This window comes from Ictidomys tridecemlineatus, chromosome 5 (assembly GCF_052094955.1).
Source record: "Ictidomys tridecemlineatus isolate mIctTri1 chromosome 5, mIctTri1.hap1, whole genome shotgun sequence".
NCBI classification, from domain to species: domain Eukaryota; kingdom Metazoa; phylum Chordata; class Mammalia; order Rodentia; family Sciuridae; genus Ictidomys; species Ictidomys tridecemlineatus.
The window spans coordinates 60,323,246-60,338,793 of NC_135481.1; the positions used below are offsets into that span (position 1 = coordinate 60,323,246).

The following is a 15,548-nucleotide window of genomic DNA, read 5'->3' on the forward strand; positions in this document are numbered from 1 at the left end:
AACCCACCGTCTTTCTGGCTTTCAGAGGAAATAACAAGAAAGCACAGGGTACAGGAGCTGGAAAGTGAGGTTGTGTGATTCATAAGATGTTAATATGTGGACAGTTTGCTACTTTAACTTGCTATAGGTAATGGGTAAATGTGTATGAAAAAGTGAAATAACCACAACGTGAGGACAATAATGTTTTTTTTTTGTTTCAGGGAGAGTTACTCCTCCAGCAAGTTATCTTAAAAAAATAACTTCTAGATATAACCTGTGTTCTTACATACTTCGGGTAAAACCCAGCCAAGTATTCCCTGGAAGTTAGGGAGAGATATTTGGAAACATGTGCAAGGCCAAAATTATAAAATCCATGGCTCATTATGCAAGTTGGAAAAAGTGCTAGGATCTGCTATTATACATGCCCAAGGCATTTTCTTCTGATGCTTTTATCTGCTTTAAAATGTCTAGTGCTGTTGTTGGTTTTGAATTCCTGAAATGTCAATGTAGCAAGTAGATAGTCAGTGCCTGAAAGATGCTTCCAAGATCTAGCCAGCCAATGAAAGGATATGAAGAATAAGATATCTGACTTCAATAGACTTATTTTGTCATATGAGAGGTTTATTGTGTAGAAACCACTATAACACATGAATAATAGGTAGGAAAACACTGCTGTTGGGGGGAGTAATTATTCAAAATGACAGTGTTTTGGGCAGATTATGTACTTGTAGGAAGAGTCCTTATTCTCCTCCCAATCTGAACCATAGATTAATACTTTAACAAAGGGTGGGGGTACTACCAGGGTTGTCACATTTAGTACATAAAAATGCAGGATACCTTGTTATATTTGAGTTTCAGAAAACAACAAATAATTTTTTAGTATAAGTATATTGCATGCAATATTGGGGATGCACTGAAAAAATGACTCACTGTTTTATCTGAAAGCAAAATTTAATTGGGTGGATGCTATTTTATCTGGCAATTCCAAGAACTAAACAAAGTAGAGAGTAGACGACATAAATTGTCTTTCCCTCACCTTTTAGTTCCTTCATGATGTGTTGCTGCTGACATCCTCTAAACAAGCAGGATCCCATGGTGCAGAGCCAGAATGAAGAAACAGAATGCAGCAACGGGTCACAGAGGGAACTAACTTAAGTGAGACAAACCCTCGTTTTGCCCCTAAATAAATCAAACAGAGGTATCCTTATACTGGATGGAGGTTTTAACCAGAATATTAAAGGAAAGGGTGATTACAGAAGGATGGAAGGCTTGAAGGAATTCTGGGCTGTGCAATTTCCTGTTGCAAGTGAACATAGTTTCTGGAAATTAGGTTGCTATGAGATGGAGAATGTGGTTATGAGAAGACAAGGATAATGCATTGGTGGTTTTTCTACATCGGTAGATTTGTACTGCATAGGTGGATTTGTTCAGAGAATTATGGAGGATTTTGGAGACCATGTTAAAGGTTTTGTGTTTACTTCATGAATTGATGGGGCCCATCTGAAGACTTCTGATCAGAAAATGGCATGATCAGAGCTTTGCCTCAGGAATACTGATCTGATAGCTCTTTAAGGAGGGATTATAAAGGAGAAAAGGAGTGAGAAGGGACTACAGTCAGGACCACTGTCAGTCAGTTTGGCATCTGTGTTTGAATTAGAAAAGGCACCTCCGCAGAGGGATATGCAGCCCAGGGTACATGGTTTAGTGACTAAATCAGGGGCTGGATTTTAGCTCTCCATTATCCCCTTGGCCAGTATAATAGTTGGTTAATGAACACTGGTGACTTAATGCAATGAAGATTTGTTTCTTGCTCATGTAAATAATCCAATGACTATAGAGTGGTTCTCCTTCAAGGAAAACTTGGGGATCCAGGTTTTCCACCTCTATCTTATAGTAGGACCATCTAGAATATGTAGTTTCCAAAGTCACTAAAGTAGAGGAAGAAAGAATTGGAGGTTCTCTCAGGGCCACTTGTGATCAGGCTTGAAAGTAACTCATATCACTTCTGCTCATCTCCCATTGGCCAGAGCCTGGCCTCAATTTGACTACAAAGGAAGATGGGAACAAAGAAGTATAGTAACTTGTGCTGTTCTGTGGCAAGACAGCACTGAAAGATAATTCTAATAGTTGGAAAAGACTGTAGAAGAAATGTGGCATACTTAATTCCATTTTCATTTCGACTATAAGAAAAGCAAAATATCCTTTCTCTTGTACAAAGCACTGTATAGACTTAATACACATCCATGTCTAACAGTTTGGAAAATTATGAATCATAAATCCAGGAGAGACCTCTACTCACTGAATTGTCCATTCCTCTCTGTCAGAGCATGACTGACTCAAGCTGAAAATCATTTATATATATATATATATATATATATATATATATATATATATATATATGTGTGTGTGTGTGTGTGTGTGTGTGTGTGTGTGTGTATGTGTGCGTGCTCATGTATACATATACATACATACATACATACATACATACATATACTTGTTAGTTTCTTCTTTTCTCCTTCTTACTTTTTAAAAAATACTGTGGTTTTAACCCAGGGGCACTTTACCACTGAGCTACTTCTTGCCGTTTATTTTTTATTTTGAGATAGGGTCTCACAAATTTGCCAAGGCTGGCCTTGAACTTGTGATTCTCCTGCCTCAGCCTCCTGATTGCACCAGTATGCCCAGTGTCAAACAGAGTTTAAATATTTCAGGTTTATCCCTACAGTGTTCATATGTCTTAACATTTTCTAGGAAAATTCAGATTGTAAATTTAGATTTAATTTTGGACCACACTCCCACCTTGCATTTGGTGAAAAAAAAAATATGGTCACCACAAGTATATAGACTTGGCAGGAGCTGGCAAGTGTAAGTTGGGAAGAAAACTAATCAAGCACATTTTGGTCTTAGAGGCACATAAAATATTAAAAGTGAATAGATATTTTATTAGGCCCTTATTTTAAAAATGAAGAATATTCTTATAAAAGAAAAGACAAAGTTAATTGGATTTCTCCTGTTAGAAATATAGACATATATATATATATGTGTGTGTGTGTGTGTGTGTGTGTGTATGTGTGTGTGTGTATACATATATATATATGTATATATATGATTTCAGGTTTATCACTACAGTGTTCATATGCTATTTTAAAAATACTATTAAAAACTATTAAAATTTTCTTGGAAACCATGTGCAGGATCTAACAACATGTAAAGACTTATTTAGCAAAATATTTTCTGTTGCAGTAAAATCTTCTTTCTTTCTTTCTTTTTTTTTTAAAGCACTGGACACATTTTTTAAAATTTTTTATTTTTTAACACAACATCTTTATTTTATTATTTTTTTTTTATGTGGTGCTGAGGATTGAACCCAGCTCCCCGCGAATGCCAGGCGAGCGCGTTACCGCTTGAGCTACATCCCCAGCCCAAAATCTTCTTTCTTCATTCATTTATTCATTCACTCATGGATTCATTCAATACTATTCAATAAAGTATCTTCCATAGGCCAAACATATTCTAAACACTGGGGATTCAATGGTGAATTCTGACCACGATTCTTTGTTAAGATATTTTATCTTTTTGTAAATGAAATATACTAAAGTGTCTGTCTGCCCACCCCCATGCCCATTGCTGAAGAGGCAGCCACCAGTGCCTTGAAGTAGTTTGAAGTAGAAATAATACCTGTCTCAAGATCAGAGGACCTATAATATCGCTCAGTAGAAAGAGATAAGCAAACCCAACAAGATTTCCTTCTCTGCAGAATGTGAACCGAGAAACTATCAGAATTTGCAAGTAAAGATTATGTCTCTTACGATGAGGAAGATGAAATTATAAGGGGAGGAAGATGAAATTATAAGGGATCCAAAATTATGATCAAGAAGAAAGCAAAAGATAGACGGTATGGAAGTGAGTTGGTGTGGAGAAAAGAGTGGAAGAGCAGAAATGACATGGGGAATGTGAGCGAGAGGGAGACGTGGAGGGGCAGGCCTCTAAATGCCTTGGTATCCAGTGATGTTTTGGCTCCAAGGTAAATTTTAGTTTTTGTGTATCTTAAAAATCCTCCTTTCTTTGAAGTACATTGAATAATTATTTGTTCCTTGTACTTTAAAGGGATCAAATAAGTTGTATGGTCTTTTCACTCATTTGAAATAAGTGTAATAGCCAAAAGATGAAATATATTTTGTTTTTGTTATTAATTTTTTTTTTTTGGTGTTAGAGTTTGAACCCACTACTTGTGCATGCTAAGCTTGCACCCAACCACTGAGTTACACTCCTCAACGCAAGGTACTTTTAAACTAAAGGATCAATCTTGAAATAAACACAAGTTATTCCCATTCGACCTCTATCTATGTAGGTTTGCAAGCCTCCTTGTAAATCATGCCAGCACGATTTACAGGGAGTTGTTTTTGGAACCTTTACTCCTTGTTTTAAATATCAACAATTGTGTTATAGTGTTACTGCAGAACTGAAATGACATTCAGCCTTTGGTCTAGAAAATCTTGTCAATCACTCATTTATTTTGCTTTCATAGATTGTATTTTCATGTTATCTTGACTTTAGATTTAGATCAGATAATAACAGTGTCCACAAAGTCTTGATTTAGCTTAGTGTTTTTGTAGAGCTTACACTGTGTGCTTACACTATGTCAGGTTGTTCTCATTTTATAGTCGTAGCAACGGTACAAGGTGTTCCCATTTTACAGATATGATAAAATGAGAGAGATATTTAAAGTTTCCTCCAAAGTCTCATAGTTATTAAGTGGTGGAGCCAACATTCAAATATAGTTAGAATCTACATTCTGAACCATGACTTTATATGGCTTTGTTCCCATGGAAACCATACAAGATCCTGACTAACCAAAAGTTGTGTTTCTTGTTCCTACTGGCAGTTATATTGCAATGAAAATTAACTCTTTCAACAAATATGCTGTGTAGTGGTGTTCAAGACAGTGGTGTTCAAGCCTATACAGGGTCTCTGCCCTCAAGAGGGCTTCTGCCCTTTTAGACTCCTATCAGTTTGGTTAGTCTTTCAGAATATAATTTTTCCTTGGGTGTGCTCTTAAAATTTAAGGCTAAAACATTGGAACTTTGGTGACTTAAATAAGGTTTATTTTTGTTGGATCAGGTATTTGTAGCATATTGACAGTGGTTAATTATTTTTATTTGGAATTTTCCCCTCTGATCCTCCATCAATCTCATCTTTCCCTTGTCCATATCTTTATTTTTGTTTTTAATTTTAAAGTATAGTAGTATGTATTTGTGTCTGCTTCATTTCCTTTCCAGATTCTTTTTTGATTTTTAAAAAATTTTTGTAGAGCACTAATGATCTAGCTTAACTCAGTATAATTTATCAACTTAAAATGGCATTGAATCAATTTTATCAGGATTAGGTTCACTGTAATGTTGACAGAAAAAACCCAAATGATGGTGGCTTAAATAAGACTTTTAGCTTATTGTTTTTTCATATTAAGGAATTTTTGGAGTTGAGTAGCACAGGACTGGCATAGAGGCTTCACAGTTGTCAGGGATCCAGCTCCCTTTTACTCCCTGTTATCTGCAGGGTATGGTTATCCTCCTCATGGTTCAAGATGGCAGAAAGGGCTCTAGGCATCAGAAAATGTTCAGGAAGATAGGATGAAGAGAAGGGATAAGAAGAGTCTAACTTCCTCCTTTTAAGAAATTTTTAAATGTAAGTCCCACACAACATTTCTGGTTAGATCTCAGTAGCCAGAATGTAGTTATATGGCCACATTCACTAAAAAGGAGACTTTGGAAATGTAAGATTTTAGGTAAGTTGTAATAGGCTTAGTCAGAAATGGGGGTTTGACATTAGAGAAGAATAAGAGAAGTCTCTGCTGCATGTACCTTACATAAAGTTGGCATTTGGTAAAAATTTGTTGCTTCATTTTGTTAAAGTTGATGGTCACATTTTTAAATGGTATCCAGGCCATTAATGAAGATAAAGAATCTAAGGACTTTCCCTCTTATTTCTTTTTCACTTTATGGTAACATAGCATATTATTTCATTAATTTAATTCAAAATAAACCCACCTGGAAGCAGCTTAGGCAAAATGGGGAATATATTGGGAGGACACATAGAAGAGACAAGCCTATACAGAAGGAAAGGCAGAAATTAAGCCACTTCCTTGAAAGTGAGAATTCCAGTGTAAAAAGCATGATCTGTCTTCTCTGCTTCCCTTTGTCCATTGAATTTATTCTCTTGATGTAGAATGATTTTTTTTTTAACAAACATATCTTTTTTTTGAATTTTTAATATTTATTTCTTAGTTTTCGGCGGACACATCTTTGTATGTGGTGCTGAGGATCGAACCCGGGCCGCACGCATGCCAGGCGAGCGCGCTACCGCTTGAGCCACATCCCCAGCCCGTGATTTTTTTTTTTCACATGGGAAAAAAACTGTGTCCAATGATATCTCCCAGATCTCCCCCCCCATTTTACATTTCCCAGACTTTATATCTAGGTGAGGCCTGAGATGATTTTTCTTCCTAAGTCTAAAAATCCTGGAGGAATGGCTTAATTGGATCATTAAAAAAAAAAAAATCAGTTATCTTTCTCTTGACCAACTAGCTATGGCAAATGATTGCAGTAACATGGCTCTTCTTGCTGCCATGATGATAGAATTGTGGGGCCAGCTCCTATTGAAAAGGTGGTGTGGTAGTCAGCTTTTCATCACTATGACCAAAATACCTGACAAGAACAACTTTAAGGAGGAAAAGTTTATTTTGATTTGTTTTAGAAGTTCAGTCCATGATTGGCTGGCTCCACTGCTCTGATCATGGTGGTCAGGAAGCAGAGAGGAGGGGTAGGGGAAGGGGACACAGGGAAGATGAATCCTTCCAGTATATGACCCCAGTGACTTATCTCCTCTAGCAATACCACACCTGCCTCCAGTTACCACCAATTAGTCTATTCAAACTAGTACAGATGAATCAGGTTACAGTTTTCATAATCTAACAATTTCACATCTGAATATTCTTACATTTTAAACACAGGAGCTTTGGGGGCAATCCCTCATATCCAAATCATAACAAGTGGTTGCTGGTCACATAATTAAATACGTGTTCACTACAATTATATTAATGGAAAAACAGAGGTCAGAGGTCTGAATTAAATGAATAGTAAAAAAGAACAGAATCTATACTAATGCATAAAAATGAGTTAGCTATGAATAAACATTATTTAGTAGGGCTGCAATGTATACAACATATACTATGTGTCAGGTATTGTTCTGAGTGCTTTTTAATATTTTGAGTCCTTTATTCCTCACAACCCTATGAACTAGGGATTATTTAAAATTTTTTTTTTTAGTTGTTGATGGGCCTTTATTTTTATTTATTTTATGCAGTGCTGAGTTTACTCCAGGACTACATTGGTTTTCAAATATATTGATTAGAATAGTTTGAGACTCTTCTGATTGTAGCATATACTAATCTAACACAACTGAGATTGTAGGTCATACTGCTGTGAAAAATACTCCCACATTTCAGCAGCTTAAATAACAAAAATGTGTTACTTACTCTGACTACATGAGGGGGGTGGGTGGATTGTTCCAAGTTGTCCTTGTTTGGGAACATAGGCTAAGAAAGGCTTTACCATCTTCAGCAATACTGGTCTTAAGGCTGGGGAAGAGTAAACACTGTAAGGATTTATACTGGCAATTAAATGCTCTACCCGGAAGTGACACATAACACTTGGACCCACAACCTGCTACAGCCTAGTCCCTACCTGCAAAGGGGGAGGGTGTCTGGGGTGGGCATGGAAAAGTGTAGTCTTTTAATGTCTGGAAGGAGAGGGTAAGCACTGTAAGTGTTTACCATTCTGGGAATTCATCTACTGATTGACTCGGGTTAATTGAGTTGCCCTTCTTGTAGCTGGATTTTTGGGTGGTTATCCAGAAAAACAAGCAAATAAAAACAACAACAAGAAACTCTATTAATAAGAAAGAAATGGAAGTGGATGGTAAATAATAGATCAATAATGTGAAGCATATGCTGCCTTGACCCAAAGAAAAAGACGAGAATTTCAGCTGTGGAGGCAAGTCATACAGAGAGAAAGTGTGGCTAGTTTCATCAGCTTTTAAATCAATCACTTCATTTACTCTTCTGATGGGAAAGATTAGCTCTGGCTTTTTAATGAGTGAGTATAGAGTTTCTATTTAAGGATATGGCTCAAAAATGACTTAAAACACTTACTGGATTTGAAAAGAGAGACTATTTTTCCACATTTCATTTTTGTAGTTATTGTCAATGGTATGTCAAGTTGGCTAAATTTATAGTTTTAGAACTGGCAACAACTACAAATTATCCAGTCCAACCCCCTTATTTTCAGATGATAAAACAGAGGTCCCCAATGGATAAAATCATTATTTCAAGGTTATACCTTCTTGCCTGTGCTAATAACTCTACTACCCTTTGTATGATTTTCTGCAAAATAGAATACATAAATGAAATGTAGTTAGAGCAATGATTATAAAATAAGAATAATTAAAAGTTATTGAGAATATTTTCAGTGCTGACATTGAGTTGGTATACAGCGGTAGAGATGGAAAAATTTCTAAACTCTTTACTAAGCAGCAGCTGCTGAGTCTCCTGAAAGCCTCAATCCTTCTTGGGATCCAGTGGATTTCCCCACTATCATTAATAATAGGATCCACCTCAAAGGTTTGATTTGAGAATTAAATGATGGAGGTGAAGAGCTTAGCATGGGGCCTTGTGCTCAGCAATGTTACACCTTGGCTATTATTTTTATTATGGTAATAATAAAATGGTAGTAAATTTCAAACTAGTTTCTACATGAATGTTCACAACTTAGGAAATGTGATAGCATTTTAGTTCATTAACTTTTATCTAGCTAATCTCTCAATAAAATGGACACTCATGTACTCACTTAAACTTTCAGTTTGATCTTTTCCATTGTCTAAGAGTTGACTCCTTGCCCCACATCCAAGTCTTAGTCATCTCTGACAGATGACTGACAGATGACTAAGAATGGACCCAGGCTGACCCATAAAAGAAAGTGACAGACTGAGAAGATCCTTTTAGTTCTTGTGGAGAATGTTTTTTACAGCCTTTTGTCCAGCAGAACTTGTCTATAATTTTTGGAATAAGCAAAGATAGGCCCAAAGCCTCATTTGGTGGGGGAGGAATGGAGGAAAAGATGGAGTACTTCTTGCCTGAGCAAATATGAGAAACTGGGAGTGATGAGAGGTAAGCAGCTGGAGTGAGAAGAGAAAGAGAATGAGGAGGCCCAGCAGCAGATCTGGAGGCTGGAGAGTGTAAATAAAATACCTTTGACAGAGACACTTTCTGATGATCAGTGATGTTGAGAATCTTTTAGGGGTGCTTTCTCAGAAACAACCTGTTAGAGAAAAGCAGTTTCAGGACTTTTTCCTCTTTGAAGAGAGTAGAAATGTATTTTCTGTTTTGTTTTTTCTGGTTTTGCAGGGCTGGGGATGGAACACAGGGCCTTTCACATGGCAGGCAAGCATTCTACCACTGCGCTACACTACAGAGCCCCAGAAATATACTTTTTCTAAGCTGGGATCTTTATTTGCACTAAAAGAGGCAGTGTAAGCACTCCTGTTATAAGTGATTGTCAGGAAATTCATTATCTGTCTGGAATGTGTAAAGAATTCTTCTCAAATGGCAGTTATTTAACTGATACTTCCAATTTTGGGATGGCAGCTAAATCCTGGGTGTCCCCTCAAATGGGCTTTGATAATAGTGTTCTGTTACAGGCTGAGAAACACTCAACAGAGATCAGAATTGCTGAAGAACTAGTTTCTGACTGTACTCCAGAGACATCAAAGTTGTTTGGTATTTTAATGTACAATATATTGTCTTATGAAAATGTGCTAAATCTTGGACAAACTTTTTTTTTTCTTCTTCTTGTTTGCATTTTGATAGAAAGAAGGTAGGAAAGAGAAATTTTTAAATTCCTAGGTTTTTGGAAGGGAAAATTGAAGACCAGATTTAAAAACCTGGATATTTTAAAACTAAGGTAAAGCTTTGAACTTGGAGATCTGAATGAATTACAGAACATAACCTATAATGATATTAAATGAACCAGAAATATTTCTCTCTTAAAACAAAGTATGCCAGTTAAAATATTTTTTAGAATGCTGTGTTTAAACTAAACAGTAAATAACCACTCCACATCAGGCTTATCTAGGGAGGGGATGTAGTTGAGCGGTAGAACACATCTAGTATTAGCTTGTCTTAGGCCCTGGGTTCTGGGTTCAATTTCCAGCCTGTGTGTGTGTGTGTGTGTGTGTGTGTGTGTGTGTGCGCGCGTGCTCGCACCCATCAAGATTAAAATCTAAAATCTAGAGTATGACTGATACGTTTTGCTTTTGACCCATGTAACCGGGTGTAAGTCTAAAATTTGTTTATTTCTAAAACCAAAGTGTGTAACTCTTACAATTTTTTTTTTTCTATTTAGTCCAGGTGTCTCATGGGCGGGCACCATCCATGCATTTAATAACTGGTTATTGAATGATTTTTTTAAATGATGACACCCAAACTCCCTGGGCTAAGAACATAATTCTGACTTTGCTAGAAAATGGCGGTGGGGGTGGGAGGCACGTGTGGAAAGTCTCACCTTGGCTATGTGACTCAATTTTCCTGTGTTTTCTCTTACAGGGAAATAACCATAAAATGACTACAAAGTACTTGGCCCCTTTTGAAATCTGACAATAAACCAATGTCTAGAAAAGTCTCTGAAAAAAGAGCCTGAGCTGCTTGCGGGCATGGATTTCCTTTTTTGAATCAACCGTGTCTTATTTGTATCTCTGAAACACAGTTGTTGGTCTAGAAAAAAGTCTCGATACATAGTGAATTTATGAACGCTATTAGACAGATTGCATTCTTGGCAGGCCGCTGCTTCTTAAATCTTTCTGTGAGCCTTTCAATACTTAGAATCTCAAAGGCGGCCGGTCTTTGCTCTATAGTGACTACCCACGGTATTTACTAAAAATAAATAAAAAATAAAAATAAAAAGGCAGGCCGAAAAGAATAATTCTTGGCCTCAGGGAACCATTTAGTCTTTCTAGCTAGCTTTGCCGGGGGTTTAGGTTCTGGGTCCCGAAGCTACGGGGAAGAGTTCAGGACGGGAAGCTCATTTTCCGGCCCTCTGATTGGCCGGCTCGCACTCCACTCACGAGGCTGTCGGCTCTGATTGGGTCCTGCGACACCCCTCGGCCCGAGACTACTTTGTGTGCCGGGGCGGCGCGCCCAGGTCCTCCCGCTCAGCTCGCGGTCAGGACTGGCCGGAGGTAGCTTTACGGCCCACTGCTCTGCTTCGCGGGCGCCAGGAATTTCCCGAGTCCGAGCGGGTAGGAAGCATCCTAAGGAAAAGTCTCTCCCTCCCTCCCGGTGCTGTTCTCTTCCCCGTACTCAATAAACTTCCGCTTCAGAGGGCTGCTGTAGCCGCGGGTCGGGAGAGGCCCGTCCCGCTGTGGCCCTCGTGGGGGGTCTTTCTTTTTGCGCAAATGTTGACACATAGCTCCCACAAGACAGGGCTGCGCTGGGCTGCGTGGGAGCGGTGCCCTTGTGGGATCGCGCTGCGGGCTGCGGCCGAACAGCCGGACTGGGCTGCAGGGACTGAGTAGCAGCAGCAACAACAGCAGCAGCGACCACCCCTAAAAGTAGGAAGGAGCATATTTCGAATCCCCATAGCGGCTCCACCTTCGGGCCGCGGAGGTCTTCTCCCCGCTGCCCCCCCATCCTTCAGGCGCTCTAAAGAAAACGGCGTTCCCTGAAGGTGGCTCTCCTTGGCAGAGCTGCGCTCGACTCGCGCCCCCTCTGCCTCCAGCCTTAAGGCGGTAGAGGGCGGCCTGCGCCTGTGTGCGAGCGTCCGTGCGCAGCCTCTGCCTTGCTGGAACTCTTGCCGTCCCGCTGTGGCCCGAGGCTCTTCGTGGCGGTGGATGCTGCAGCTACGCTTTCCCCGGGCTCAGCGAGAAAGGGGGCGGGGAGGAGTTCTGGCACATGCCAGGGTCGCCGTAGGAGGCAGCGGCCAGCGCATGCGCGCCCTCTCCCAGAAGCCTGGAACGCTGAGGGGCGCGCGCCCCCATCCGCGCGTGCCCGCCCGCGCTGGCCGAGGCTTCCCCGCCTGCGCTTGTTGTCGGAGCCGCTCCGGCGCGTGCGCGCGTTATCTCGGGCCGACCTTAGTGGCCGGGTTCCCTCGGCTCCAGGCCCCCGCCCCCCCGCCGCCCTCTCTCGGCCCCCAGCCAACCGGTCCCCTCCCTCTCCTCGCGGAATGGGGCCGGTGCTACTTGGGGTCGCGCGCCCGGGACCCGGCTCGCGCTCGGTCTCGCGCTGTCAGCTACTGCCCGGCTCGCGCCGCCTCGCGCTCTCCCTCAGTCAGTGGCGCCGGAGGCTCCGTTAAGCGGCGACCGTGGTTCCTGTTTCCGTTTCTTCCTCTCCCTTCGGTCGGGAGTAGCATCCTCCACCCAGCCACCCCTCCCACTCCCCCAGCGCTGGGCAGCTGCGGCTGAGGGCTGTGGCGGCAGCGGCGACGGGAAACGGCGGAGACCCTCGCTCCCGCCTCGGGTAAGGGGGCGTTAGGAGTCGGGCCCCGCGCGCCTCGGGTCTTGGGCTGGGCGAGCGCGGGATCTGTGGAGGCTGTGAGGCTGTGAGGCTGTCTCTTCTCCGGGCGACCCCTGGGCCTGTTGCTGCAACTGCTGCTGCTTATCCAGCGGCTCCAGGAAAAGTGGGGAGGGAGACCCCGGGAGCTCTGGCGGGTGTCCTGGCGCGGCCCGGGAGGCACGGGCAAGGGGTGAGGGGTAACCACCGCCAAGCCGGGACGCTGCGCTGTGGCAGCCACCGCGTCGCGCATCCTTGCTTAGGGCAGGGGCCGAAGCGGAGGAGAGAAGGGATGGGGGCGGGGGTGGGAGGTGTCCCTCAGCTTTCCATATCTCCAGACTGCACCTACCCTTTGGGCAGCGCTTGGTGCCTGTAGTCGCCGACTGTGGGAAGGAGGATGCCTCTGTGTTATGGGGTTTCTGGGAAGGCTTCTCAGGCTACAAATCATGGAGAAAACCCGCACAAAGATGCGCTGGCGGCAAGGGGCCGATGCAGGGCAGTTAACGGCGTGACTGCCTTAGTGCCTCCTTTTGATGTGCAAATGTGCTGGCGGCTTTTGAGTTCCTAAACTTATTTGGAAAGGTTAAATGCGCTTATATTTATTAGTTCAAGGAGGTTTGTCCTGCAAGTGTGAGTAGGTTGTCGGATTGCAGCACCTGTTCTCTTCATGTGGGAATTGCAATCTTCCGAGACGCAACGTATTTAAGTTAAATGGCAATGTCAGGGTTAACGGGTTTACCTCTGATGAGCATTTAGCATTTTGGTGCATATTACCCTTTAGAATGAGGATACAAGCAGGGAGGAGTGGCGTGTTTTTCCTATCTGTGTTTAAATTAAGCTAACTCAAGAACGTGGACCCAGGAAAGCCGGACTGCAGTAGATAACCCCAAATCTCAAGTCTTCTGTAAGAGTGCAATGCAAATTTTTTATTAAGAGTTAAACTTGTCACAAGTAACTGACTTGTCTTTGGCTTATCTCTATAGAAACTGTAAGTGGGTTTCATTATAGATGTTTTTATTTCTGGGGTTAAGTGAATTAAGTGCAAATTAATTTTTTTGATTAAATTGGAACATGTTTTATGCCCAGTTCTCTAAAAAAGGTGCACCATATAGAAAGTATTTTAGGGGAGAAATTATACACTGAAGTGTGTAAGTTGTCTCTCTTCTTTAAACTTAAAACAACCTAAATCCCTAAGCCAATTGTAAGTTCCTGTTTGTTGCTATCCTTGTGAAGTATATTATAAAGTGTGTATAGAAAGTCTTAATTATAAATGTTGTGTTAGTTATAAAATGCTATTTATAAATAACTACAGTAGGAAGGACAAAGTGGAAAAATAAGCATTTGAAATTGTGATTTTATAGGCTTTAATATGTAAAAATGTAGGGAGTTAGATGAATAGACTTGGAGGCATGGATTTTTCTTTTGCTGCTCTATAAATTGAGAATTCTGTTTGAATTGAGCAGAACAGCTGGTATGAAACTTGCATAGTTTGCAGAAAATATGCAAAAATGTGTCTTTGATCAAATAATTAACATGAAGGGTGTCTTGTAGTTTACTAGGAGAATGATTCAAAATAGTTTTAATATGGTACTGTATAGATTGTATTTATAAGAATGTTTGTGAATTTATCTAAAAAGTCATTTTAAGTTGTTTTCCTGCAGAAACAATCATTTTGATTGCATTTTGGAATGTTTTATTACAAATTCTAACCAATTAATTTTTAAGGAATAGGAATATCCTTAAAAGTATGAATTTTGAAACTTCCTAATGGTTTGAAAAACTTGTGTTCATCGTTTGTTGTTTTAAATGTAGTTACATTAGTAGGTTGGTCTGGAGGGGGAGCTAGTGCCAAAGCAAAGTATCGCTTAATAGCTGTTTGAACTTTGAAAACACATAAAACCATATTTTTTGACCAGGAGAAACATAAATTTTTAATTAAAAAACTAGGGGAATTAATGTGGGCATATATCTGCACTTAGTTATTTGTAGGGTGCATATGTTATGCTTACAAAGTCATCATCTGAAATAATGAAAGGAAGTGTTTGTTTCTTGAATTTCTCACGTAAAATGTCTGAAAATATGTCCTAGTGTGTGATAGTCTTTTCTCAACCTTCTTGTGCAGCACATTGAAAGGGAATATGTGTTCTTGACCCTTTGTGCAATTGTGTGTTAATTTTTTTCTTTATAATGTAGTCCTAAAAAATGTTTCAAGCAGAGTCTTGTATAGGTGGAGATATTAATTTTGTAGTAAGGTTGGTATTTTTCAAAAGTGGAAATACTTTAAAAAAGAAATTGAGGGCTGGGGTCATAGCGTAGTGATAGAGTACTTGCCTAGCATGTGTGAAGCACTGTGTTCGATTCTCAGCACCACATATAAATTAAAAGAAAGAAAGAAAGAAAGCAGTATCCCTGTGTTATTTCTTAACCTTTATAATTGTTGTCTTCTATAATATAATGCAGGGGGTCTAGCTGATCTATTAAATTGAACTTGTATCTTTGATTTTGTGGTCTGTGTCCCTTATTTAGATTTCTGAACTGTCATCAGTTAGGTATGTTGTTTTATTTCTGATCATTCACATGTCTTTTAAATTCAAGCCTAGAAACTGATAATGATGTGTAGACTAAATCATTAGCATATTCACTTTTCTGAGGACAGTAGTTGATTGTTATCTGTAAATTATGTAAAGAGTATTTCAGTGATGATAAATAAAAATAATTTTTAAAATTTAATGGTTATTTTTGTTTTACTATAATCTGCAATTAGTAAATATCTTGGTTTAATTAAATGATAGATGTACCTATTTCATTTTATAAGTATAGAAGAAAGTATGTCATTCCATTTTGTGAACATAAAAGTAAATATTTTTTAAAAGTAAGTTTTTCTTTTCCTTTTGTGTATGTGTGTGTGTGTGTGGGGGGGGGGTACTGGGGATTGAACCAAGGCCCTCAAGGATGTTTGGCAAGTGAATTA

General features: G+C 40.1%; 2 protein-coding genes across 7 annotated transcripts in view; both read left to right on the forward strand.

Moving 5' to 3' along the window:
* Churc1 (churchill domain containing 1) overlaps nucleotides 1-15,548 on the forward strand; it is a 630,431-nt gene that overhangs the window by 434,639 nt on the left and 180,244 nt on the right. The window lies entirely within an intron of this gene.
* The window catches only part of Fut8 (fucosyltransferase 8), a 337,229-nt gene continuing 332,866 nt past the window's right edge, over nucleotides 11,186-15,548 (forward strand). For 3 of the 6 annotated variants that reach the window (XM_078050078.1, XM_005322799.4, XM_021724802.3), the window contains exon 1: nucleotides 12,055-12,544. The gene's annotated coding sequence lies outside the window, so the exon portion shown is untranslated. Of the gene's footprint in view, nucleotides 11,329-12,052; nucleotides 12,545-15,548 lie in introns of those variants that run through there. The other 3 variants (XM_040276268.2, XM_078050077.1, XM_040276269.2) reach the window with 3 other exon arrangements.